Below are 26934 nucleotides of genomic sequence, written 5' to 3'. Positions count from 1 at the left end.
TCCCGCTGTCCTCCACCGTCCCACTTCCAACTCTCTCCTCCCTTGGACTCTGATTATCCCGGACACCTCGCCGGATTCCCCACCGCTCCTCATTATCTGCTCATCCTCTTGAACTGACCCCTGGCCCTGGAACTCCCTGAGCCTGCTCCCTAACGGTCCCTGTATAGGGGTCGGTCCACTTGGTGCGCTCGTTCGGGGAGGGTTTGGCGTCACGGTCCAGTGGGTCCACGCTTGCTCCTGTCATCAGCATTGTAACACATCTCAAGTGAAACATCTGTTCCAAGTGCCAATACTTAGTTTTATAAGGTGATCACCGGGTCACAACTACAGTCTTTATTCCACTCCCTGTCTCATGCAGATTGGGTTGTGTCACCCATGGTTACACCTCTTTTCGCTGTCAGTGCTATGGTAGGTGACGTCGGATTAGCTTCATCGTCTCTTCAGTCTACATTTCTATAGTCCAATAGATTAATGCTGACTGAAGAGATAATGGAGCTAATCCACCTCATATCTTTACTCACCTGCCCGTGTGTCAGAACTAGTGCACTCAGGATGCAGAAAACCCATGTAGTAAAGATGGCGGCAACACAGGTGCAAAAGACTGATGACACGACCGCTCATAGTCTGCCTATTCATGGAGGTGTGATTGCTCAGTGTCTCTCAGCAGTGGTCTCATCAGTGTTTTTCAAAAATGTTTAATTCATGGGTTTGCTGTATCCTGAGTGCACTAGTGCCGACACCTGGGCAGGTGAGCATTGCTGACCCCTGACCCTTTGTGCTGTATTGTTTTTTTGGAAGATTTCAGTCCTCTTTGTGTTTTTGCCACCTCATAGCTCCATGACAGACACAAGAAGAAAAGCTGCAGTGTACAGCAAAGAAAGAAAAGGAGGAGCAGATTGTGTCTGTCATGGAGCTATGAGGTGGCAAAAACACACAGCTTTACACTGCAGCTTTGCTTCTTGAATGAATGCTTCTATATCGGTGTGTGTTGACAGCGACGGCAACGAAAGAGACAAAGAACAAGCAGTGATAGAGAAAAAAGCACAAATTTATTTTACAACATAATTAACTTTTATGAAAGGGCGAAATGTTATGGACCTTGGGGGTTTGGAGCTGGGAGGATTGGCTAGGTGTGGATGATGAAGGGGTTCCAAGGGAAGGGCCTACTAAATGTGTGAGGTCTGGGAGGTCAGGGATGGAAGTAGACACATTAGGAGTGGAAGCATGAGACAGCAGAAACACATTGGAAGGGAGAGACAGAGTGGAGAACAGAGACACAGGACGTGAGGGTGGAGGAAGTTGGACAGTTCTGGTCCCACGACTCTTCTTTTTGGATTTCTGTCAAGTTGTAGGCGGCTGCCTTCTTTTTTTTGTGTCTCTAGGAGGGTGGGAGTGGTGGGTTCAGCATGTCATGCAGTTCCAGGACTCTGCTTCTTGGATGTGCAGGACCTGGACCCGGCCTGGTGGTGGCGGTGGGCAGGCGTTCAGCAGGACCCGGCCTAATGATGGCGGTATAGTGGTGTGCAGCAGTATCGGGCCTGGTGGTGGCGGTACAGTGGTACGCAGCAAAACTCAGTAAAGAACTGAAGCGGCACAGGCAGAAATGCCACGTGTGGCTCCTGGAAGTACTAAGTCTGCTGCATAGCCTGAACGTAAGCAGCATTGCAGGCCTGCATCACATTCAGCTGGAGTTCTGGTGTAAGGTATCGCTCTATCGCAGTAAAAAAATGTTGTGCCGGTCTCTGAAGGTCGGCTTCCAGGTGGTCTAGGCGTCGGTCGACATCCTGGAAAAGTGAGTTTATATGGGCGAAGCCACTTTCCAGTCTATCTCCGACCGCCTTCAGACCATTCTGGAAGACCAAGCTCAAGTGAACAAACTCGGGCATGAGTGTCCTGTCAAAGGCCTTCCGCCGCTGGCAGAAAGACCTAAAAAAAGGAGTGGCAGAGGCCTAGGACAGGGGAACACCTGAAGGACCAGCTGTCTGTTCTCCAGATTGTGAAGCCTGCCCACTTGCTGCATCGCTGGTGGATGGCTGGGACTGTTCTGTGGCTGTTCGATGAGGGGCCGCTCCAGAGGAAGATCCAGGTTTGAGGGTGCTGAGCCACGTTCTGTGTGGAAAAGAAATGAAAAACATTACTACCAAAAAATTACAATTGTCAAAGCGCCAACATATCCTGCGGAATAGAAAAATCAGATTAGGGAATACAACACAAAAATACTCACGTTCGCTGAGCAAGGACAGGCCTCAGGAAAGACAGCATCCTGTAGTACTTGCATTTCCTGATCCCTGCAGCAGCATCACTGCAAACTTGGATCTCCTGTCTCAGGTTCTTATTGAAGCGATCCTTCATCGAACGCCAACGGGTTCTGACATTGTGCACTGTGAAGGGGAAAAAAAAAGAAACTGTTACACAATGCACTTTAGGCCAGGATCACACAACCGTGTATGATGCGAGAAACAGTTGTGTGATCCTGGCCCTACAGGTTCACTGCCGCGTCAGACCACACTGCAATACTTCTAGACTTGTGGCGTGGCATAGAAGTTGTTGATGCTAAGGGTGGCCTCACCAGTTATTAGGTTTAGGAGATAAACACTTTTCACACCACTGTAACTGTATTTTTTTAATGGGGCAAGCACTCAGATTGAGAAGGGGTTGTCTTAGGGGTCAACCAATGTAATGTCTACACATTTTTTACTAGAAAATAAAATTAAATTATATAGTCTTTGTAAAACTGGAAATAAAATGTTATAAATATATGTAAAGGGGGCGCGGCCTGGATCCCTAGGATGCCAGTTGCATGAGCTGAGTGCTCCTTCCCCGAGACCCTGCAAAGCGACAATTTCAGCACCTTTCCTACATATTAAATCAACCCACCCGGCTGCTTGAATCCTCACTGATCACTGGCAAGATGACAAGGGGTTAGAGAAATCTCAAAAACCAAAGCAAATTGGAGATTTTCTTCAACAGGGATACCAGGCAAGATGGCCCCTCAGTAAGCTGAGTCTCCTGCTCCTCGGGAGAGTCCCCCGCTCCACAGCTCCTGAGCCCAGAAAAGACCACCGCTGCGGTGCAGGATGAGGCAGCACCCACTTCACGTTATCTCAGGGGTCCGGGTCCATCACCGGGATCTACATTTTCCCCACTTGCGGAGGGACACGAGGGAAATGTAGTTCCAGCCAGCTGGCGGATGGATATGCACACCTCCCCTACACTCCCAGAATAACGAGAGATGTTGCAGAGAAAGGGGATTCTGGAGGGGACAATTGTACATCTCTTGCAGTATTACAGCAACTTCCTACAACAGATCTCCCTGCTTCAGGAACTTTAATTAAAGATATGCTGATGGCTTTTAGCATCACAATGTAAAACCTGTTACATCTCACATTCAGGAGGTGGAGGAGAGAGGGTCCCATGTGGAGGACAAAATGGGAGAACTTGCATCATCCCATAACAACCTTATTGACTCTCACAATGACATGGCAGAAGACATAGAAGCCATATATAATAAACTTGTGGACTTGGAGGATCGTAAACACAGGAACAACCTGAAATTAAGGGGGTTACCAGAAACCACCACACCCTCTGAGCAGAGGGGTTAATTCCAGCGGTGGTCCCCTCCTGCTCACCATATGAGCTAAATATTGATCGAGCGCACAGAGTATCTCGCCCAAACCACTTGCCAGACACTGTTCCGAGGGATATCGCTGCACGCATTAATTGCTATCATATTAAAGAGGAACTTCTGTCTTATTCCAGAAAGAAAGGATCTCCACCTTCACCTTTCCACCAAATCACAATGTATGCTGATCTCTCCGCAGAGACACTGCACTTCCGCAGACTAATGAATCCCATCCCTGCAGCCCTCAGAGAATCTCAGGTGGCGTACAGGTGGGGGACCCCAAGAAATGGCAGAGGATCATGGCATACTGTCTCTTCATATGAAAGAGATTTGCTTTGTACCTGGGATATACAAGTGCAGGAGCAACCTCCGAAACAAAGACAGCCACCTGTAAGGGCAGAGGAGACATGGCAGGAAGTCCTCCCAAAAAGAAACAGGCGCTGAAGATATAGTCATTATCTATTTTTTACTATCTTTTACACAAGGGTGGCATCCTGACTGGTTGTTGTGGACAGTGATATACCCCCCCCCCCCCGCGGATTTCCTACTCCCGCGTTTTGTGGACAGAAGTGCAGTCCTCGGTCTGTTTCGTGACTTTGCTTCTGATTTTATTAGTTTGCATTGTGTTTGGTTTTTTCTATCCTTTTGCATTCCTGTGGTTTATTCAGGTCTAGCATTTTCCCATTTTGCAGGGAATTCTGACAGGTGTAATGGGCAACCCCTTAGTCATACTAGCATCCGTATGTTTACAACATGGTTACTACAATATGCTCACTTAACACCTTAAGCCCCAAGGGTGGTTTGCACGTTCATGACCGGGCCAATTTTTACAATTCTGACCACTGTCCCTTTATGAGGTGATAACTCTGGAGCTTCCATGGATCCCGGTGATTCTGACATTGTTTTCTTGTGACATATTGTTCTTCATGTTAGTGGTAAAATTTCATTCATATAATTCGCGTTTATTTGTGAAAAAAATGGAAATTTGGCGAAAATTTTGAAAATTTAACAATTTTCCAACTTTGAATTTTTATGCCCTTAAATCACAGAGATACGGCACACAAAAAACTTAAGTAACATTTCCCACATGTTTACTTTACATCAGCACAATTTTGGAACCCAAATTTTTTTTCTTAAGAAGTTATAAGGGTTAAAAGTTGACCAGCGGTTTCTCATTTTTGCAACACCATTTTATTTTTACGGACCACATCACATTTGAAGCCACTTTGAGGGGTCTATATGATAGAAAATACCCAAAAGTGACCCAAAAGTGACACCATTCTAAAAACTGCACCCCTTAAGGTACTCAAAACTACATTCAAGAAGTTTATTAACCCTTCAGGTGCTTCACAGGAATTTTTTGAATATTTAAAAAAAAAATGAACATTTAACTTTTTTTCACAAAAAAAATACTTCAGGTTCAATTTTTTTTTATTTTACCAAGGGTAACAGGAGAAATTGGACTGCAAAATTTATTGTCCAATTTGTCCTGAGTACGCTGACACCCCATATGTGGGAGAAAACTACTATATGGACACACGTCAGGGCTCGGAAGGGAAGTAGTGACGTTTTGGAATGCAGACTTTGATGGAATGGTCTGCGGGTGTCATGTTGCCTTTGGAGAGCCCCTAATGTGCCTAAACAGTGGAAACCTCCCACAAATGACCCCATTTTGGAAACTAAACCCCCTAAGGAACTTATCTAGATGTGTGGTGAGCACTTTGAACCCCCAAGGGCTTCACAGAAGTTTATAATGCCGGGGCGTGAAAATACAAAAATCATTTTTTTTTCACAAAAATGATATTTTTGCCCCCAATTTTTTATTTTCCTAAGGGTAACAGGAGAAATTGGACCCCAAAAGTTGTTTTGCAATTTGTCCTGAGTAGGCTGATACCCCATATGTGGGGGTAAAACACTGTTTGGGCGCATGGCATAGCTTGGAAGGGAAGGACCACCATTTGACTTTTTCAACTCAGAATTGCCTGGAATTGAGATCAGACGCCATGTTGCATTTGGAGAGCCCCTGATGTGCCCAAACAGTGGAAACCCCCAGTTCTAACTCCAACCCGAACCCCAACACACCCCTAACCCTAATCTCAGCCCTAACCCCAACACACCCCTAACCCTAATCTCAGCCCTAACCCTAATGGGAAAATGTAAAACTTTTTTTTATATTATTTTTCCCTAACTAAGGGGGTGATAATGGGTTTGATTTACTATTTATGGCGGTTTTTATATTTGGCAGCTGTCACACGCTAAAAGACGCTTTTTATTGTAAAAAGTTTTTGCATCACCACATATTGAGAGCTATAATTTTTCCATATTTTGACCCACCGAGTCATGTGAGGTCTTATTTTTTGCGGGACGAGTTGACGTTTTTATTGGTACCATTTTTGGGCACGTGATAATTTTTGATCGCTTTTTATTCCGATTTTTGGGACGCAGAATGAACAAAAACCAGCGTTTCAGTAATTTCTTTTGGGGGAGTGCGTTTACACCGTTCCGCGTGCGGTAAAATTGATAAAGCGGTTTTATTCTTCGGGTCAGTACGGTTACAGCGATACCTCATTTAGGTCTTTTTTTATGTTTTGTCGGTTTTAAGCAATGAAAACTATTTTTTATAAAAAATAATTATTTTTGCATCGCTTTATTCTGCGAGCTATAACTTTTTTATTTTTTCGCTGATGATGCTGTGTGGCGGCTCGTTTTTTGCGGGACAAGATGACGTTTTCAGAGGTACCATGGATATTTATATGCGTCTTTTTGATCGCGCGTTATTGCACTTTTTGTTCGGCGGTATGATAAATCATTTTTTGCTTCGATTTTTATTTTTTAAGGGGTTCGCTAAAGGGGTTAACTAATGGGAAAGTTTTATAGGGCGGGTCGTTACGGACACGGCGATACCAAATATGTGTACTATTGTTTGTTTTTTTATTTCCAAAAAATGAATTTATTGGGGGAATATTTTTTTTTTCTAATTTATTTAGTGATTTAAAAAAAAAATTATTTTAACACTTTTTTTTTCTTAACTTTATTACATAGTCCCAGGGGGGGACATCACTGTCCTGTGACAGATCGCTGATCTGTCACATCACAGATCACTGTGACCGATCAGCGATCTGTCACAGGCAGTGCAGCAGGCTTCCTCGTGCCTGCGCTTTGCAGGCAGTGAGGAAGTCAGCTCCCTACAGGCCCCCGTCGCCATCTTGGATTTGGGGGCCTGCAGGGAAGGAGCCCCCCGCAGCAGTGCTGCACTTTGCACTGCTGTGGGGGGCTCAGGGAAGCACAGAGGGAGCCCCCTCCCTGCCGATGCTTCCCTTTAACCCCCGGTACGCCGCAATCGTGTTTGATCGCGGTGTGCAAGGGGTTAACGTGCCGGGGGCGGTCCGTGACCGCCCCTGACACATTGTGCCGGGTGTCAGCCGTGATAATCAGCTGACACCCGGCCACGATCACCACGTGGGCGCCGCTGATTGCTATGACGTACTATCCCGTCCCTGGGAGTTAAGCCCCAGGGCACATGGATGGGATAGTACGTCATATGGGATTAAGGTGTTAATGTTAGAGGCCTAAACAGCCCTCATAAAAGATCTTATATTTGGAAAGAGGCGGTCGCAGCTAAATGTGAGGTGTTTTGTGCCCAGAAGACGCACTTATTGGAGAAAGACTCCCACAGACTCTCTCATCGGCTCTTTCCATATGTGATCCAATCTAATTTCTTGAAAACAAGAGAGGGGTGATGCTAGCTATCAAGGGGTCTGTTGTTTTCTCCTCGACTTATCTAGAACTTGACCCTGTAGGTCGATACCTCATACAAGTGGGCACCATAATGCTTTATATACTATAGCCGTCACTTATGCTCCAAACCAAGCGCAGACTAGATTTATCAAAAAATTATTAACTAGTATCAATGAGGTTAAACAGGGCCACGTAATCCTATGTGGGGATTTTAATTGTGTGTTTGATAATTCTCTGGACTCTTTCACCCCAACCTCCAGGGGGTCGCCTGTTCTCCCCACCTTAGCCTTTTGGGAGGACCTATATGACATATGGAGGGTTCTTCATGCATGTGAGGACTATACCTACTTTTCACAGGTACATCACTCCTACTCCCGGATAGCAGGTCTCTCCTTAATATTGTCAACTCATCAGAAATAGGTTTAATAACTTGGTCGGATCAGACCCCCATAAAGATGTCTATTCGGGAAGAATCTGAGTGCCCCCTTTACTTCCTGTGGAAGATGAACCCCTTTAATCTAAAATCCCCCCATCTAGTGGCAAAAACAAAAGTAGCTCTTAAAGAATACTTTGAGCTCAATACGGACTCGGTCACTAATTACTTCCATGTATGGAATGCCCATAAAGTGTTTATCAGGGGCCACTTTGATAAAATAGGCCATATCCTTAAAAAGCAAAGAGAAAAATGCTTATCAGACCTTACAGCATCGATCAGTTCACTGGAATACATGAATAAAAGAGCCCCATCCTCTGCCCAAATGTGTAAAGTACGTGATCTTAGACTGGAATTGCGGGAATTACTCTTACACAATTATGAAAAAAATCTTATGATCGCCAGAGCGCATTACTATTCCCAAAATAATAAAGCGGGTAAACTGCTAGCATCCAGAGTGAAAATGAAAACTTCTAAAACTAAGATCCCCTTTTTGAGGAACTTATCTCCTGATTCTAAGATATACACTCCTCGGGAAATTGCCAATAAATTTAAGGATTACTATGCTTCCTTGTATAACTTAAGGGCCCGTTACACATAGCGATATTGCTATAACGTCACCGATTTTGTGACGCAGCAGCAATATCGCTAGCCATATCGCTATGTGTGATATAATTTCATACGACCGGCTCCCCCGCTGTCTGTCGCTGATCGCGTGAGATCGTGCAGCTCCATTTCTCGTCGGGCGCTTCCTGCTGGCGCTGACGAGCAACGCGTGGACGCGGGCGGGAGGACGTCAGGATCGCCGTGTCTGAAAGATAACGACTGCTGCTGCGCCGCTGTGAGATCTGCCTGTGTGGCAGCTCACTAGCAACCATTTAGCGAAGCACCAGCGATCCTGACCGGGTCGTATCGTTTTCAGGATCGCTGGTGGATCGCTAAATGTAAAGGGGCCTTTAGATCCAAGAGCAGACCTCTATGGCCCAACAGCCCGATACGAATCTGTTTTTGTCAAGCATTAATCTCCCAACTCTTGCACCGGACCAGTTAGAAATCTTAAATGCACCTTTGACGGAGACTGAATTGACCAAAGTGATTAACTCTCTCCCTGAGGTGAAGGCCCCAGGCCTGGACGGTCTTACAAACTTGTACTATAAAGCTTTCCAGGAGACCTTAGTCCCATACTTATGCAAAACCCTACAATTAGCAGCAAATGAAGGGAGCTTTCCAAAAGAAATGCTGACAGCTACTGTGATCACACTCCCAAAACAGGGAAAGCCACCGGAGGTACCCCAATACTTCCGCCCGATTTCATTGTTAAACACTGAGATTGGCGCCTATCATTCCTTCCCTTATTAACCCAGACCAAGCTGGTTTTGTGCAAGGGTGGACTGCAGCTGACAACACCAGGAAAGCAATTGATTTGATAGATGTAATAAATAGAAGGGGAACGCCAGCGGTGGTAGTGGCCTTAGATGCCGAGAAGGCATTCGACCGAGTGAGATGGTCGTTTGTCTTCTCGGTTCTGGAGCGTATGGGGTTTGGGTGCTGACTGCTATTAAAGCTCTGTATTCTGCTCCGCCGGCCAGGGTTTTTGTGAATGATACCATGTCGGAGGCATTTCCCATTGCAAATGGCACTAGGCAGGGGTGTTCTCTCTCCCCCTAGTGTTCATTTTAGCTTTAGAATCACTTGCCCAAGCAATCAGACTGGGGCATAGAGGTGGGGAAACAATCTCATTGCATCACGTTGTATGCTGATGTGATATTGACGTTAGCACGCCCCCTGGAGTCTTTGCCGGCAGCTCTAGAGAATATTGAAAAATTTGGCCTCCTATCTTACTACAAAATTAATATAATAATAAATCTCAAATTCTAGCCCCTAAACATACCATTACCGCCGTTGAAACGCCTTAAGGCCATTATGAAGATGGACTGGCAGATGGAGCAAATTTCATACCTGGGAACGTTGGTAGCATCATCCTCCACTAATATGTACAAAGCCAATTACCTTCCACTACTAGCAGATATTGAGAATGAGATGAGCAGACTCCAGAAATTTGAAGTCTCCTGGGTGGGTCGTATTGCACTAAGATGTTATTACAGCCCAAAATGTTATATTTATTTTGCACGGTGCCGATATCACCTCCGAAGGTGTTTTTTCAACGTTCTCATAAGCTTCTGAACGCCTTCATCTGGGGAGGAAAGCAGCCTGGGTTGTCAAGACATTTGTTGCAACGCGCAAAGCCAGTGGTGGTGGGGGGTGGGGCTCCCTAATGTGAACGATTACCATATAGCAACTCAACTCAGCCGGTTGAAGAACTGGTGGAATCGCGACCCCCAAGTAGGTGGTTCAAAATAGAGGCACATTTTGCACCCTCACACGATCTCAAGGCGGTGCTATGGGCAGCTCTGGTTGACCCACGGAAGCTGGGGGCCCTCCTCCCACTAAGCCTCCCTGTCTCATTGGCTTCAGGTTCACTCCTCCACTCAGACACACATCCCTTTGTTGCCTCTGGAGGCACCTTTAGGACTTCTTGGAGGTGTTATCAGAGGACCTTGACCTGTACCATTGGAAGATAGGCGGGATCACGGTATTAGGTGATATAGTTAAAGATCACACTCTTTTACCCTTTGCCCAGTTGCAAAATAGGTTTGCCTTGACCTTTAAAGATCATTTCTCATATCTCCGGGTACAATACATTTTAAAGAAATATCTAAACTTCCCATATAGGGTTAATAGTGATATTAGGACCCTCTCATCTTCCTCATACCTAGATATGGGCTTGAGACCCCTTTATGATTCCTTGGGACATAAGAGCAGATTCGTAAAATCTATACCGTTCATATCTTGGGAAAAAGACCTCGGTAAAGCCATACCTGAAAAGGACTGGTTAAGAGCAATTAAATTGGCAGGACGGACATTTAGATGTGCGGCCCACTTTGAATCACACTTGAAGCTGATACTCCGCTGGTATTTTACTCCCGTGAAGCTCCATTCCATGTTTCCCAATACCTCACACCTATGTTGGCAAAATTATAATCAGGTGGGGTCCTTATATCATATATTTTTAGATTATCTACTTATAACCTCTTTGTGGGATCACGCCTTTAGACTTATTTCACTTGTAGTGGGACATACCGTCCAGCCGACTCCCGAGGTGGCGCTCCTCCTCTTAAACATACATGCATTCCCCCCGTGCTCTAGAGTGGTAACGGCTCATATTGTGTTAATGACAAGACTCCTATTAACTAAACAGTGGAAAACAGATGTTATTCTTAAGAAAAAAGCCATAGCTCAAGCGGTTAATACGTTTATTTTTAAAAAAATGCTAGCCCACAAAAATAACGCCTTACAGAAGTTCACCAGGGATTGGCAGGCTTTGGGAAGCCAAACAGTTAGCGAGTCACAGTTGAATCAAGACCGGAGCTCTTTGTTTATACTGCAATGGTTACATAATTACACATTTATGTTACTTTGACCTGTGTTGTACATTTGTGCTAATGTTGTATTACAGTATTTTCAATAAAAACAAAGTAAGAAAAATAAAATAAATGCGTCAGGGTCCTGTCAGCACCGGCGTGCAGCCTCCGCTGAGCAGGGACTCACCCGCACTGTAGGGGGGCCCGGGGTCAGGTACAGCCAGAAAGTGCAAACAGGACCTGGGGACGCTGAAGTTTAGCAAGCAGTGAAGGACCTACGGTCATGTGACTGCAAGGGGCGGGGCTTAGCATCCTGCTTCCAGAGATGACAGGACACTAAACAGAAATACTCAGTCAGGCAAAACGGAGGTCATACACAGAGACAGCAGTAAAGTACCAGGGATGAGACAGAATGGATAGTCGGGGCCAAGCAGGGGACAAAACCAAACAGACATAGAAGGTACCAAGCAGAATCCAACAAGCAGTATCCAGAGGACAGGCCGAGTCATACACAGAGTATCCAGCAACCAGAACACAGCACAAACACACTCAGGGGTCACCACACTATGCCAAGGGCGAAAGTATAACTGACGGGGGATGGGAGCTTCCTGAGGCTATAAGCTTTCCCAGAATCAATGAGAGGCCACCATAATAAGTCCCAGGTGTGCAGGTAAGAGTCTGCACTGACATCAAAACATTAACCCCAGAAGTGCAGGTCCACCAGCACTGGTATCATGACAGTGCCCACCTCTCAATGGGGGGCTTCTGGCCCCCCAGGCTTGCCCGGGTACCTAGCATGGAAAGCCCAAACCAGGCGATCCACATGCATCAACCGGGCCGGCACCCAGGACCTGTCCTCCGGCCCACACCCCTTCCAATGAACTAGGTACTGTACTGACCGCCGCACGAACCTGGAATCTACGATGTGACCAATCTCATACTCCACGTCCCTCAACCGAAGGAGCAGCGAACTGGGATTCTCCCCAGACTGCTTCAAAAGATTTCAGTAGAGATCTATGGAAGACGTTAGGGATCTTGAAAGAGGGTGGAAGGCACAGCCTGTACGCCACTGGATTGATTTTTTCCATAATCTTGTACGGGCCAATGAATCTGGGGCCCAACTTGGCTGACGGAATCTTTAACTTAATGTTTCACGTGGAGAGCCAAACTTTCTCTTCAACCTAAAACATGGGACCAGGTGTTTGTTTCCTGTCCGCAAAAAACTTATACCTGCCTTGAGACCTAGATATACGCCGCTGGACCTCTGCCCATGTATCTTTTAACTGCTGAACAGAGTCCTCGGCCCCGGGACACCCCGAATCTAGACAAGAAAACTCACCAAAATGAGGACTGAAGCCATAGTTCATCAAGAAAAGGGACATACCAGTGGATTGACTCACCCGACTATTGAAGGCAAATTCAGCCAACGGCAGTATATCACACCAGTCATTCTTTCTAGCAGAAGTCAGACATCTGAGGATCTGTTCCAGAGACTGATGAGTGCGTTCCATCTGACCATTACTCTCGGGATGGTATGCAGACGAAAAGGACAGATATATCCCTAATTTTTTGCAGAAAGCACGCCAAAACTTAGCCACAAACTGCACACCACGATCAGACACCACATTCAGGGGTACCCCATGCAAGCAGACCACATGCTGCACAAACAATCTGGATAAGGTCTCAGCAGAAGGTAATGCAGACAGGGGTACAAAATGAGCCTGCTTTGAAAATCTGTCCACGGCTATGAGAGCTTTTAGAACGAGCGCAGACCCCACAACCAGAAATGAATTTCTTTATATCAGAACCCAGAGTAGGCCACCAGAAGATCCTAGTCACCGCCAGTCGCGTGGCTGATATACCAGGGTGAGCACACAGCTTGGATTCATGGAACTCTTGCAAGAGTTTAAGGCAAAGTTGTTCTGGGACAAACAACTTGCCACCTGGCTGGGCCGCAGGAGCCAGCGACTGGGCCCCCTTAATTTCCCATTCCAATTCAGACGAGATCCCTCCTAACACTACTCCAGGGTGCAGAATGGAGGACGGTGGCTCAGGGGCAGACACAGGATGAAAACTGCGAGATAAGGCGTCAGCCTTGACATTCTTTGACCCTGGACGGAATGTAATAGTAAACTGGAAACGAGAAAAAAAAGCGACCAATGGGCCTGTCTGAGCGTTAGTCTTTTAGCAGACTCAATGTATGACAAATTTTTGTGATCAGTGATCACAGTAACCGGGTGAGTGGCCCCCTCCAAAAAGTGCCTCCACTCCTCAAACGCCAACTTGACCGCAAGACGCTCTATATTGCCTACATCATCATTTCTTTCAGCAGCAGAGAACTTCCTGGAAAATAAAGCACATGGCATGAGGTTGGTAAGAGTGGCAGGCCCTTGGGACAACACTGCCCCCACCCTCACCTCGGAGGCATCCACCTCCACCACAAATGGTTTGGACGGATCTGGCTGTACCAACACGGGAGCAGACATAAAGCTTCTTTTCAGGGTCGCAAAGGCCTCTTTTGCGAGCGAGGACCAATTTCTCACATCCGCACCTTTGCATGTTAGATCCGTGAGTGGTTTGACCACGTGCGAAAACCCACGGATAAATTTGCGGTAATAATTCGCGAACCCCAAGAAGCGCTGAAGGCCCTTAAGATCTCGGGATTGCACCCAATCCACAATGGCCTGCACCTTCTTGGGGTCCATGCGAAAACCCTCACAGGATACAATTAATCCCAAAAAAGACAATTCTTGCACACAAAATACACATTTCTCCAATTTGGCAAACAGATGATTTTCCCTGTCTTTGGAGAACAGTTCGTACATGTTCCACATGAGAATGTCTGTCGGAGTATATCAAAATATCATCTAAGAAGATAACAACAAAACGACCAATGAGATCCGAGAATACCACGTTGATGAAATTCTGAAATATGGCGGGGGCATTGGTAAGACCAAACGGCATGACTAAATTTTCAAACAGTCCCTCGGACGTGAGGAAGGCAGTTTTCCATTCATCCCCCTCTCGGACCCTTATCAAATTATATGCCCCCGAAGATCCAGTTTAGAGAACCATTTTGCCCGATAGTCGGTTACATAAATCGGGAATCAACGGAAGGGGGTACGTATTCTGTACAGTAATCTGATTAAGCGCCCGAAAATCGAGACAGGGACGTAACCCGCCATCTTTTTTCTTTACAAAAAAGAAACCTGCTGCCACAGGTGAGACTGAAGGACATATGTGTCCCTTGCGTAGACTTTCAGCAATGTACTCCTTCATAGCCAAGCGCTCAGGGCCGGATAAATTAAACAGATGGGCTTTAAGTAATTTAGCCCCCGGACCAGCTCGATAGCGCAGTCAAAGGGTCTATGTGGCGATAACGTCTCGGCCTCGCTTTCGGAGAATACATCTTCGAAGTCCTTCAGGCATTCCGGAATACCTTCCAGCTCGACAGATGATACAGACACAGATTTAACAGGCTCAACCAGCAGTGCAGATTTATCACACAACTTAAAATCATTAAACCCCCATTGAACAATCTCCCCCGTTTTCCAGTTAATAACTGGGTTATGGTGTTGTAACCAGGGCATTCCCAACACCAACCCTGCAGGTAGATTGTCCAGAACCAAACAACTTAGGTTTTCCACATGAGTAGCGCCCACTCTGAGCGAAAAGAAGTCAGACATAAAGAGAATTCCCTCCTTAGTGAGGGGAGAGGAGTCAATGGCCACCACCTTGATCGGAACCTTGAGCCTAACTGTCCCTATCTTGCAGCGTGTGACCAACTGGGAGTCAATGAGATTAATCGATGATCCGCAGTCCACGAAGGCTGTAGAGGGAAAAGTACTACCGTCCATAAACAGTTCCACATGAAGTAAAACCTTAGAAAACGAGGAAAAGGGTGCCTGAGGGTCTGAGTAGTCTCCCCGCTGAATACCCAGACCTAGTCCGTTTCCCGCCGACCGGGTCGAAGATGGGCAATCAGGACACTCCCTTTTCCAATGTCCCGTTTTACCGCAGTAAAAGCATAACTGCTTGTCCTTCCGGCGTTTCCTCTCCATATCCTTCAGGGAGAGGGCGCCTACATCCATGAGCTCAGGGGCAGTCTCTTTTCCACTGGGCAACAATGGAGCCTCTACCTGCATCACCCCTCTGCCCCCCCTGCTGCGGTGCATCCGGACGGCCTGGGTCATGGCGTCCTCGAGTCAGGTGGGGGATGTAACGCCAAGGCATCCTGCAGCCGCTCGGACAAGTCTCTGCGAAAGAGACCTCGAAGCGCAGCGTCGCCCCAAGAGATCTCTGCAGCCCAGCGGCGGAATTCACTACAAAACCACTCAGCCAAGTGTTTCCCCTGACAGACGCTCATCACCATGTCCTCTGCCAATTGCACTCGGTCAGGCTCATCATAAATGTGCCCGAGGGCCTCAAAGAATGCATTCACAGACACTCTCCCGGGGGCAGTGGGAGGAAGGGAGAAATCCCAAGCTTGTGGGGACCCTCTTAATAAGGACATAATGACCCCTACCTTCTGGTTTTCGTCCCCAGAGGAACGTGGTCTCAAACTAAAAAAAAGTTTGCAACCCTCCATGAAGATCCTGAACTCCTTTTTGTTCCCAGAAAAGTCAGGCAGTTTAACAGGTAGTTCCGGGGACACCAGAACATCCCTCGCCCCAGCCCCCAGAGACCCAGCAGATAAAGCCCCTCGCACTGTCTCAGAAACCTGCTGCTGAGAACGAGCCAGAGCTTGCTGCTCCAGGGATAAACCCTGAAACATCTCAGATTTTTCATCTGGTCAGCCAGAGACTGTATGAGATGCATAATTCTCTGCACAAAAAAACCCCAAAAACTTAATGGTCAATTATGTCAGGGTCCTGTCAGCGCAGGCGTGCAGCCTCCGCTGAGTAGGGACTCACACTGTAGGGGGGCCCGGGGTCAGGTACAGCCGGAAAGTGCAAACAGGACCTGAGGACGCTTAAGTTTAGCAAGCAGTGAAGGACCTACGGTCATGTGACTGCAAGGAGCGGGGCTTAGCATCCTGCTTCCAGAGATGACAGGACACTAAACAGAAATACTCAGAGTCATGCAAAACGGAGGTCATACACAGAGATAGCAGTAAAGTACCAGGGATGAGACAGAACGGATAGTCGGGGCCAAGCAGGAGTCAAAACCAAACAGACATAGAAGGTACCAAGCAGAATCCAAAAAGCAATATCCAGAGAGCAGACTGAGTCGTACACAGAGTATCCAGCAACCAGAACACAGCACAAACACACTCAGGGGTCATCACACTATGCCAAGGGCGAAAGTATAACTGACGGGGGATGGGAGCTTCCTGAGGCTATAAGCTTTCCCAGAACCAATGAGAGGCCACCATAATAAGTCCGAGGTGTGCAGGTAAGAGTCTGCACTGACATCAAAACATTAACCCCAGAAGTGCAGGTCCACCAGCACTGGTATCATGACAAAATGTATGTAAAAATGTTTCATATTAAACAGCTCCCCCCTTGTGTGTGACTTCTCTGATGACTATGAAGTTTGTCTTTGCTAATAAAGCTTTTTCCACATTCGGAGCATGAGTACGGCTTCTCTACTGTGTAACTTCTCTGCTGTTTCACCTGAAAGGATTTGTTTAAAGAAACATTGTCCACATTCTGAACATGAATTTTTTTATGTCTGAGAAGACTTGATTCATATATAAAAGAGATCCCACATTCGCTACATGTAACTGGATTCTCTCCAGTGTGATCTCTTTGATGATCACTTAGCAGGGCTTCAGTATTAAAACATTTCCCACATTCTGAGCATGAATACATTTTTTTTTCTGTGTGAACTCTCTTATGCTTATTAAAAGCTAATTCATATAGAAAACATTTCCCACATTCTGAACAGGAATATGGCTTTACACCTGTGTGAATTCTCTGATGTGAAGTAAGATTTGACTTATGTGTAAAACTTTTCTGGCATTCCGAACATGAATACGGCTTCTCTCCTGTGTGAACTCGCTCATGTTTAACAAGATATGATTTAACAATAAAACATTTCCCACATTCTGAACATGAATACGGCTTCTCTTTGTGATTTTTCTCATGTTTACAAAGATCTGATTTATCTCTAAAACATTTTCCACATTCTGAACATGAAAATGGCCTTTCTCCTGTATGAATTCTCTGATGTCTAAGAAGAAAAACTTTGAAAGAAAAACATTTTCCACATTCTGAACATGAATACGGCCTTTTTCCATTGTGAATACTCTCATGTTTAAGAAGGTAATATTTTTTGGAAAAACATTTCCCACATTCTGAACATGAATACGGCTTCTCTCCTGTATGTATTCTCTGATGTATAGTAAGAACATATTTAGTTGCAAAGCATTTCTTACATTCTGAACATGAATACGGCTTCTCTCCTGTATGTATTCTCTGATGCATAGTAAGATGAGATTTGCCTATAAAGCATTTTCCACATTCTGAACATGAATACGGCTTCTCTCCTGTATGTATTTTCTGATGTATATTAAGATGAGATTTGCTTGAAAAGCATTTCTTACATTCTGAACATGAGTACGGCTTCTCTCCTGTATGTATTCTCTGATGTATAGTAAGATGAGATTTCTGTGAAAAGCATTTCTCACATTCTGAACATGAATACGGCTTCTCTATTGTGTAACTTCTCTTATATTTAACAAGCTGTTCTCGATGTACATTAAGGGTAATGAGGTTTTCTTTTGAGGACTGACTCAGGATATCTTCTTCTTTTACATTATATTCTAGAGATAATGCGACATTTCCTCCAGAACGATCACTTGCATTTTCTGTTAGGAATAAAAATAGATGTCATTATTTTTTAAATCACAATTTTAAACAAAGGTCCATCCATGTCCCACCTCTGATTCAGGATGGAGAATATAGAAGAAATGTTAACCCCTTAACCCCCAAGGGTGGTTTGCACATTAATGACCGGGCCAATTTTTACAATTCTGACCACTGTCCCTTTATGAGGTAATAACTCTGGAGCTTCCATGGATCCTGGTGATTCTGACATTGTTTTCTCGTAACATATTGTTTTTGTTCTTCATGTTAGTGGTAAAATTTCATTCAAATAACTTGCATTTATTTGTGAAAAAAATGGAAATTTGGCGAAAATTTTGCAATTTTCCAACTTTGAATTTTTATGCCCTTAAATCATAGCGATACGGCACACAAAAAACTTAATAAGTAACATTTCCCACATGTTTACTTTACATCAGCACAATTTAGGAACCAAAATTTTTTTTTGTTAGGAAGTTATAAGGGTTAAAAGTTGACCAGCGATTTCTCATTTTTACAACACCATTTTATTTTTAGGGACCACCTCACATTTGAAGTCACTTTGAGGGGTCTATATGATAGAAAATACCCAAAAGTGACACCATTGTAAAAACTGCTCCCCTCAAGGTGCTCAGCACCACATTCAAGAAGTTTATTAACCCTTCAGGTGCTTCACAGGAATTTTTTGAATGTTTAAAAAAAATGAACATTTAACTTTTTTTCACAAAAAAATTACTTCAGGTCCAATTTTTTTTATTTTACCAAGGGTAACAGGAGAAATTGGACTGCAAAAGTTATTGTGCAATTTGTCCTGATTACGCTGATACCTGATACGTGGGGGGAACCACTGTTTCGGCGCATGGCAGAGCTCAGAAGGGAAGGTGCACCGTTTGACTTTTTCAATGCAAAATTGGCTGGAATTGAGATCGGATGCCATGTCACGTTTGGAAAGCCCCTGATGTACCAAAACAGTGGAAACCCCCCACAAATGACACCTTTTTGGAAACTAGACCCCCCAAGGAACTTATCTAGATGTGTGGTGAGTACTTTGAACCCCCAAGGGCTTCACAGAAGTTTATAACGTACAGACGTACAATTAAAAAATCATTTTTTCCACAAAAATGATATTTTCACCCTCAATTTTTAATTTCCAAGGGTAACAGGACCCCAAAAGTTATTGTGCAATTTGTCCTGAGTACGATGATACTCCATATGTGGGGGTAAACCACTATTTGGGCGCATGGCAGAGCTTGGAAGGGAAGCAGTGCCATTTGACTTTTTTGGCTGGAATTGGGATTGGAGGCCATGCCGCGTTTGGAAAGCCCCTGATGTGCCTAAACAGTGGAAACCCCCCACAATTGACATTATTTTGGAAACTAGACCCCCCAAGGAACTTATCTAGATGTGTTGTGAGCACTTTGAACCCCCAAGAGCTTCACAGAAGTTTATAATTCCCGGGCGTGAAAATAAAAAAAAATCATATTTTTTCCACAAACATGATCTTTTAGTCCAATTTTTTTATTTTCCCAATGGTAACAGGAGAAATTGGACCCCAAAATTGTTGTCCAATTTGTCTTGAGTACGCCGATACCCCATATGTGGGAGAAAACTCCTGTATGGGCACACGTCGGGGCTCGGAAGGGAAGTAGTGACGTTTTAAAATGCAGACTTTGATGGAATGGTCTGCGGGTGTCATGTCGCGTTTGGAGAGCCCCTGATGTACCTAAACTGTTGAAACTCCTCACAAGTGACCCTATTTTGGACACTAGACCCCCCACGGAACTTATCTAGATGTGTGGTGAGCACTTTGAACCCCCAAGTGCTTCACAGAAGTTTATAACGCCCGGGCGTGAAAATAAAAAAAATCATTTTTTTTCCACAAAAATGATATATTTTTGTCCCCAATTTTTTATTTTCCTAAGGGTAACAGGAGACATTGGACCTCAAAAGTTGTTTTTCAATTTTCCTGAGTAGGCTGATACCCTACATGTGGGGGTAAAACACTGTTTGGGCACATGGCAGAGCTTGGAAGGGAAGGAGCACCATTTGACTTTTTCAACGCATTGGCTGGAATTGAGATCAGACGCCATGTTGCGTTTGGAGAGCCCCTGATGTGCCCAAACAGTGGAAACCCCCAATTCTAACTCCAACCCGAACCCCAACACACCCCTAACCCTAATCTCAGCCCTAACCCTAGCCCTAACCCTAATGGGAAAATGGCAATAAATGCGTTTTTTTAATTTTATTATTTTTCCCTAACTAAGGGGGTGATAACGGGGGGTTTGATTTACTATTTTATGGCGGTTTTTATGTTTGGCAGCTGTCGCACGCTAAAAGACGCTTTTTATTGTAAAAATAGTTTCTGCATCACATATTGAGAGCTATAATTTTTCCATATTTTGACCCACCGAGTTATGTGAGGTCTTATTTCTTGTGGGACGAGTTGACGTTTTTATTGGTACCATTTTCGGACACGTGACATTTTTTGATCGCTTTTTATTCCGATTTTTGGGACGCAGAATGAACAAAAACCAGCGTTTCATGAATTTCTTTTGAGGGGTGCATTTACACCGTTCCGCGAGCGGTAAAATTGATAAAGCGGTTTTATTCTTCGGGTCAGTACGGTTACAGCGATACCTCATTTAGGTCGTTTTTTATGGTTTTAATTATTTTTGCATCGCTTTATTCTGCGAGCTATAACTTTTTTTATTTTTTCGCTTATGACGCTGTGTGGCGGCTCATGTTTTGTGGGACAAAATGACGTTTTCAGCGGTACCATGGATATTTATATGCATCTTTTTGATCGCGCGTTATTGCACTTTTTTTCCGGCGGTATGATACTAAAGCATTATTTTTTGCTTTGATTTTTATTTTTTTTAAGGGGTTCGCTAAGGGGGATAACTAGGGCGGGTCGTTACGGATGCGGCGATACCAAATATGTGTACTTTTATTTGTTTTTTGTTTTTTTCCAAAAAATGAATTTATTAGGGAATTTTTTTTTTCAATTTAGCAATTTTTTTTTAAAAATTATTTTTACACTTTTTTTTTTATAACTTTATTACATTGTCCCAGGGGGGACATCACTGTCATGTGACAGATCGCTGATCTGTCACAGGCACTGCTGGAGGCTTCCTCATGCCTGCGCTTTGCAGGCACTGAGGAAGCTGGCTCCCTGCAGGCCCCCGCCGCCATTTTGGATACGGGGACCTGCAGGGAAGGAGGGCCCCGGAGCAGCGCTGCACATCGCGCTGCTCTGGGGATCTCGGGAAAGCACGGAGGGAGTCCCCTCCCTGCCGATGCTTCCCTAAACCCCTGGTACACTGCGATCATGTTTGATCGCAGTGTGCCAGGGGTTAACGTGTCGGGGGTGGTCCGTGACCGCCCCTGACACATAGTGCCGGGTGTCAGCTGTGATAATCAGCTGACACCTGGCCGCGATCAGCGGCGCTCACCACGTGAGCGCCGCTGATCGCCATGACGTACTATGCCGTCCCTGGGAATGAAGTCCCAGGGCACATGGACGGGATAGTACGTCATATGTCAGAAAGGGGTTAAGGAATTCAATGCACATTCCGAGAAATCCCCTGATCACCGGGAAATAGAAGATGCAGAATATGGGATCCTCCAATGGCTTCAGCTTCTCCAGTAACTGTGTTTCAGACATTCTCAGTCATCAGGGGTAGCACAAAGGAGACCCCGGGACGTCCACACCACATCCCAGAGTAAACCTGCTCCTCTTTCATGATCATCAGCGCACATTCAGACACAGGCGAAATTATTAGAGATGGGTGAACCCGAACAGTAACGATCGGCGTCCATACCAAACACCTGCTGTTTGGGCACGGACACCGAACATGGATTTTGCTAGAAAGTCCGTGTTACTGGTCGGTTTTGGCTGCCGGAACACCGGGTGTTGGTCACGCTGTTATGTGCCTGATAGTGCAGCAAACACCAATTCTGATCAGCGGAGAAATAATCCCTGACAGTCAGAGACCTGCGGTTCCCACGCTGTCAAAAGACAGCGTGAGCCCGCAGCTGTGAATGGAGGTAAGAAGTTTACCTCCGGTGACTGGTGTCAGCTGATTGGACTACTGATCCCATCATCTGACACCTGCTGCCGCTAATTACAGTGAGAGCAGGCGCGGCGACGGGTGTATTCATCAGCGGCTCTTGCGCTGTAAATAATAATAAAAAAAAGGTGTGCATTCCCCAGTATGTTTACTAACCAGCCAGGCAAAACTCATAGCTTGGGGCTGCAACCCGAAGCTGTCAGCTTCAGCAAGGCTAGTTATCAAGAATAAAGGGGTCCCGACGATGTTTTTTTAATTATTTAAATAATAAAAAAAACGCTTTGACAATCAGCCTTGCTAAAGCAGACAGCTGGGGGATGGTATTCTCAGGCTGGTTACGGGGCCATGAATATTGCCCCCCCAACCTAAAAATAGCAGCCCATCATTGCCCAGAAAAGGCACATCTATTAGAAGCACTAATTCTGGCGCTTTGCACGGCTCTTCCCACTTGACCTGTAGCGGTGGCAAGTGGGGTGATAGTTGGAGGGGTTTTTGTCACCTTTGTAATGTCAGGTGACATCAAGCCCTGAGGTTAGTAATAGACAGGCGTCAATAAGACACCCCCATTACTAACCCCATAGTCACATTCTAAGAAAACACAGACACCCAGAAAAAAAAAGTCCTTTATTTGAAAGAATGACACATTGTTGTTTTTTTATTTTAGTTTTATTACAGGAGATTGAGGGCTTCGCTGGAATTATGTGAGGTCATAAGTATGGTTTAATTAAGATTATTAAAGGAGTCTGTGTCATTCTTTCAATTAGAACTTTATTCTGGGTGTCTGCTTTCTTACAATGTGACTAGAGGATTATTAATGGATAGGTGTCTTGTAGACGCCTCTCCAAACCTAAGCCATGAGATTCATGTCACCTGACAATACAAAGGTGACATCATCCTCCCCCAACTATCACCCCACTTACCACCGCTACAGAGAAAGAGGGAAGAGCTGGGCAAAGCACCAAAATACAAGTGCCTTTTCTGGGCAGCTGCGGGCTGCTATATTTAGGCTGGTGGGGGTTAATATCCATGGCACCTTACCAGCCTGAGAATACCAATCCCCAGCTCTCTGCTTTAGCAAGGCTGGTTGTCAAAAATGGGGGGGACCTAACACCATTACTTATTTAAAAAATGTAAAAACCAAGTGGGGACCCCTTTATTCTTGATAACTAGCCTTGGTGAAGCTGACAGCTGAGCGTTGCAGCCCACAGCTGTGAGTCTGTGAGTTTTGTCTGCCTGGATAGTAAAAATACAGGGGGACCCACACCGGTTTTTAATTATTTATTTACAGTGCAGGAGCGGCTGATGAATACTCCCATCCGCAGCTCTTGCTGTAAATAGCGGCAGCAGGGGTCGGATGATGGGATCAGTAGTCCCATCAGCTGACACCAGTGACTGGAGGTAAACTTAGAATCATAGAATCGTAGAGTTGGAAGGGACCTCCTGGGCCATCTGGTCCAACCCCCTGCTCAAAGCAGGATTCGCTAAATCATCCCAGTTAGATGTCTGTCCAGCCTCTGTTTGAAGACTTCTATTGAAGAACTCCCCACCTCTCGTGGCAGCCTGTTCCACTCATTGATCACTCTGTCAAAAAGTTTTTTCTAATATCTAACCTGTGTCTCCTCCCATTGCTTTGTTTTTCCTTGTGCAAATGAGAATAAAGATGGTCCTTCTACATTGTGACAGCCCTTCCCTTGAGATATTTGAAGACAGCTATTAAGTCTCCTCTCAGTCTTCTCTTCTGCAAGCTAAACATTCCCAAATCCTGTAACCTTTCCTCATAAGACAGGGTTTGCAGACCGGTCACCATTCTGGTTGCTCTTTTCTGAACTTGCTCCAGTTTGTTGATGTCTTTTTTAAAATGTGGCGCCCAAAACTGGACACAATATTCCAGATGAGGTCTGACCAAAGAGGAGTAGAGGGCAATAATGACTTCACGTGATCTAGACTGTATGCTTCTGTTAATACATCCTAGAATTGCATTTGCTTTTTTTGCTGCTGCATCACCCTGTTGACTCATATTCAGTCTTTGATCTATTAGTATACCCAAGTCTTTTTCACATGTGCTGTTGCTTAGCCCTATTCCTCCCATTCTATATATGCTTTTTTCATTTTTATTGCCCAGATGTAGTACTTTGCATTTTTCCCTGTTAAAAACCATTCTGTTAGTTGCTGCCCACTGCTCCAGTTTATTTATATCTTTTTGAATCCTCTCTCTCTCTTCTCTAGTATTAGCTATCCCTCCTAGCTTTGCGTCCTCAACAAATTTAATCAGTTTACCCTCAATTCCTTCATCTAAATCGTTGATAAAGATGTTGAACAATACAGGGCCCAGGACAGAGCCCTGTGGTACCCCACTTGAGACATTCTTCCAACTGGATGTGCAGCCATTTACGACCACTCTTTGGGTCCGATCACTAAGCCAGTTATGAATCCACCTAACAGTTGCCTTGTCCATTCCATATCAAGTCATTTTTTCAATAAGGATAGTGGGAAATACTTTGCCAAATGCTTTGCTGAAGTCAAGATATACTATATCTACAGCATTTCCTGATCCACCCAATCAGTGATTCTGTCATAGTAGGAAATTAAGTTAGTCTGACATGACTTTACATGTGCCGCGCCAATTCTTTGGAATGCACTTCCCAGGTCAATACGATTAGTCCCCAATCCCCACAATTTTAAGCGTCCCCTGAAAACACATTTATTCAGACTGGCCTATCACCTCAGCACATTAACCTAATCTATCCCGGTGTGGCACAGCCAAAAGTTTTACCATAACCAGGTTCCCCGCATCATGTTCCCACATGCTTTATGCATCCATTAGCCCTCAGTATCTGTACTGTTACACACTTAACATTATGGCTGGTCCATACAATCAGGGCAACTGTTACCACCCACCTTTCGTGTCTCCCTCTTTCCTCATAGACTGTAAGCTTGCGAGCAGGGCCCTCACTCCTCTTGGTATCTGTTATGATCTATGTGATTATTGTTATGCTGTAATGTCTATTGTCTGTACAAATCCCGTCTGAAATGTAAAGTGCTGCGGAATATGTCGGCGCTATAGAAATAACTATTATTATTATTATTATTATTATTATTATTAGTTACAAACCCATGCTGACTCTGTTTAATCACTTCATTCTTATCCAGGTATTGACATACATGTTGTTTAATAATTTGTTCAAAGTTCTTTCCTGGTATAGAAGTCAGACTCACCGGCCTATAGTTGCCTGGGTCCAACTTCTTCCCCTTTACCTCCGTTCACAGCTGGGGGCTCATGCTGTCTTTTGACAGCGTGGGAACCGCAGCTCTGACAGGGGGGCATGATTTCACTGTCGATCAGAAGCGGTCCTTGCCACTGTCATGCACATGAAAAAGTGGAAAACACTGGATGTTCGCACCCCCCTTTCAAGTGAATGGGGTCCGGGTTCGGGTACTGTTCTGGTACCTGAACTTTTTGTTACTGTTCGGCCGAACCCAAACATCCAGGTGTCTGCCCATCTATAAAAATCATGTTACAACTAAATAATAATTATTCTAACTGGTAATTACAGACACGAGTATGTACGGCCTGGGACAGTAGTGAGGCTGTATTATATCTGACAGTGCGACCACAGAAAAGGCCACAAAGAAATGACCGAGGTCTCCTCTTACCTGGTGACACAAGAGGCCGGTGCTCCTCCACCACAACGTTCTTATACTGATCCCAGTGTCCTTCTACATAATCCCACTCCTCCATGGAGAAATAGAGAGCGACGTCCTGACACCGGAGAGGAACCTGACAACCAAGGAGACCGACATCACCCAGAATCCTCCAGTGTATACTGTATAATCTCCCAGCAGTCTCCTCATCACCCAGAATCCTCCAGTGTATACTGTATAATCTCCCAGCAGTCTCTTATCCGCTCATCACCCAGAATCCCCCAGTGTACACTGTATAATCTCCCAGCAGTCTCCTCTCATCACCCAGAATCCTCCAGTGTATACTGTATAATCTCCCAGCAGTCTCCTCTCATCACCCAGAATCCCCCAGTGTATACTGTATAATCTCCCAGCAGTCTCCTCTCATCACCCAGAATCCTCCAGTGTACACTGCATAATCTCCCAGCAGTCTCCTCTCATCACCCAGAATCCTCCAGTGTATACTGTATAATCTCCCAGCAGTCTCCTCTCATCACCCAGAATCCTCCAGTGTACACTGTATAATCTCCCAGCAGTCTCCTCTCATCACCCAGAATCCTCCAGTGTATACTGTATAATCTCCCAGCAGTCTCCTCTCATCACCCAGAATCCTCCAGTGTATACTGTATAATCTCCCAGCAGTCTCCTCTCATCACCCAGAATCATCCAGTGTATACTGTATAATCTCCCAGCAGTCTCCTCTCATCACCCAGAATCCTCCAGTGTATACTGTATAATCTCCCAGCAGTCTCCTCCCATCACCCAGAATCCCCCAGTGTATACTGTATAATCTCCCAGCAGTCTCCTCTCATCACCCAGAATCCTCCAGTGTACACTGTATAATCTCCCAGCAGTCTCCTCTCATCACCCAGAATCCTCCAGTGTATACTGTATAATCTCCCAGCAGTCTCCTCTCATCACCCAGAATCCTCCAGTGTATACTGTATAATCTCCCAGCAGTCTCCTCTCATCACCCAGAATCCTCCAGTGTACACTGTATAATCTCACAGCAGTCTCCTCTCATCACCCAGAATCCTCCAGTGTATACTGTATAATTTCCCAGCAGTCTCCTCCCATCACCCAGAATCCTCCAGTGTATACTGTATAATCTCCCAGCAGTCTCCTCTCATCCCCCAGAATCCTCCAGTGTATACTGTATAAT

At 45.2% G+C, this 26934-nt stretch overlaps 1 protein-coding gene and 1 long non-coding RNA gene across 10 annotated transcripts in view; both read right to left on the bottom strand.

Moving 5' to 3' along the window:
• Positions 1 to 26934, bottom strand: part of LOC141065409 (uncharacterized) — a 585755-nt gene that overhangs the window by 303467 nt on the left and 255354 nt on the right. The window lies entirely within an intron of this gene.
• On the bottom strand, positions 1028 to 5751 carry LOC141065328 (uncharacterized). The gene is made up of 2 exons (XR_012226396.1): positions 2225 to 5751; positions 1028 to 2109 (listed from the first exon to the last, which is right to left on the bottom strand). It is a non-coding gene; the product is annotated as an uncharacterized lncRNA (long non-coding RNA).

This window comes from Dendrobates tinctorius, unplaced genomic scaffold, assembly GCF_039654945.1.
Source record: "Dendrobates tinctorius isolate UK_male_01 unplaced genomic scaffold, ASM3965494v1 ptg000251l, whole genome shotgun sequence".
Classification (NCBI taxonomy): domain Eukaryota; kingdom Metazoa; phylum Chordata; class Amphibia; order Anura; family Dendrobatidae; genus Dendrobates; species Dendrobates tinctorius.
Note: the sequence above shows the minus strand (reverse complement) of the source record. Positions and strands in the feature narration are given on the sequence as shown.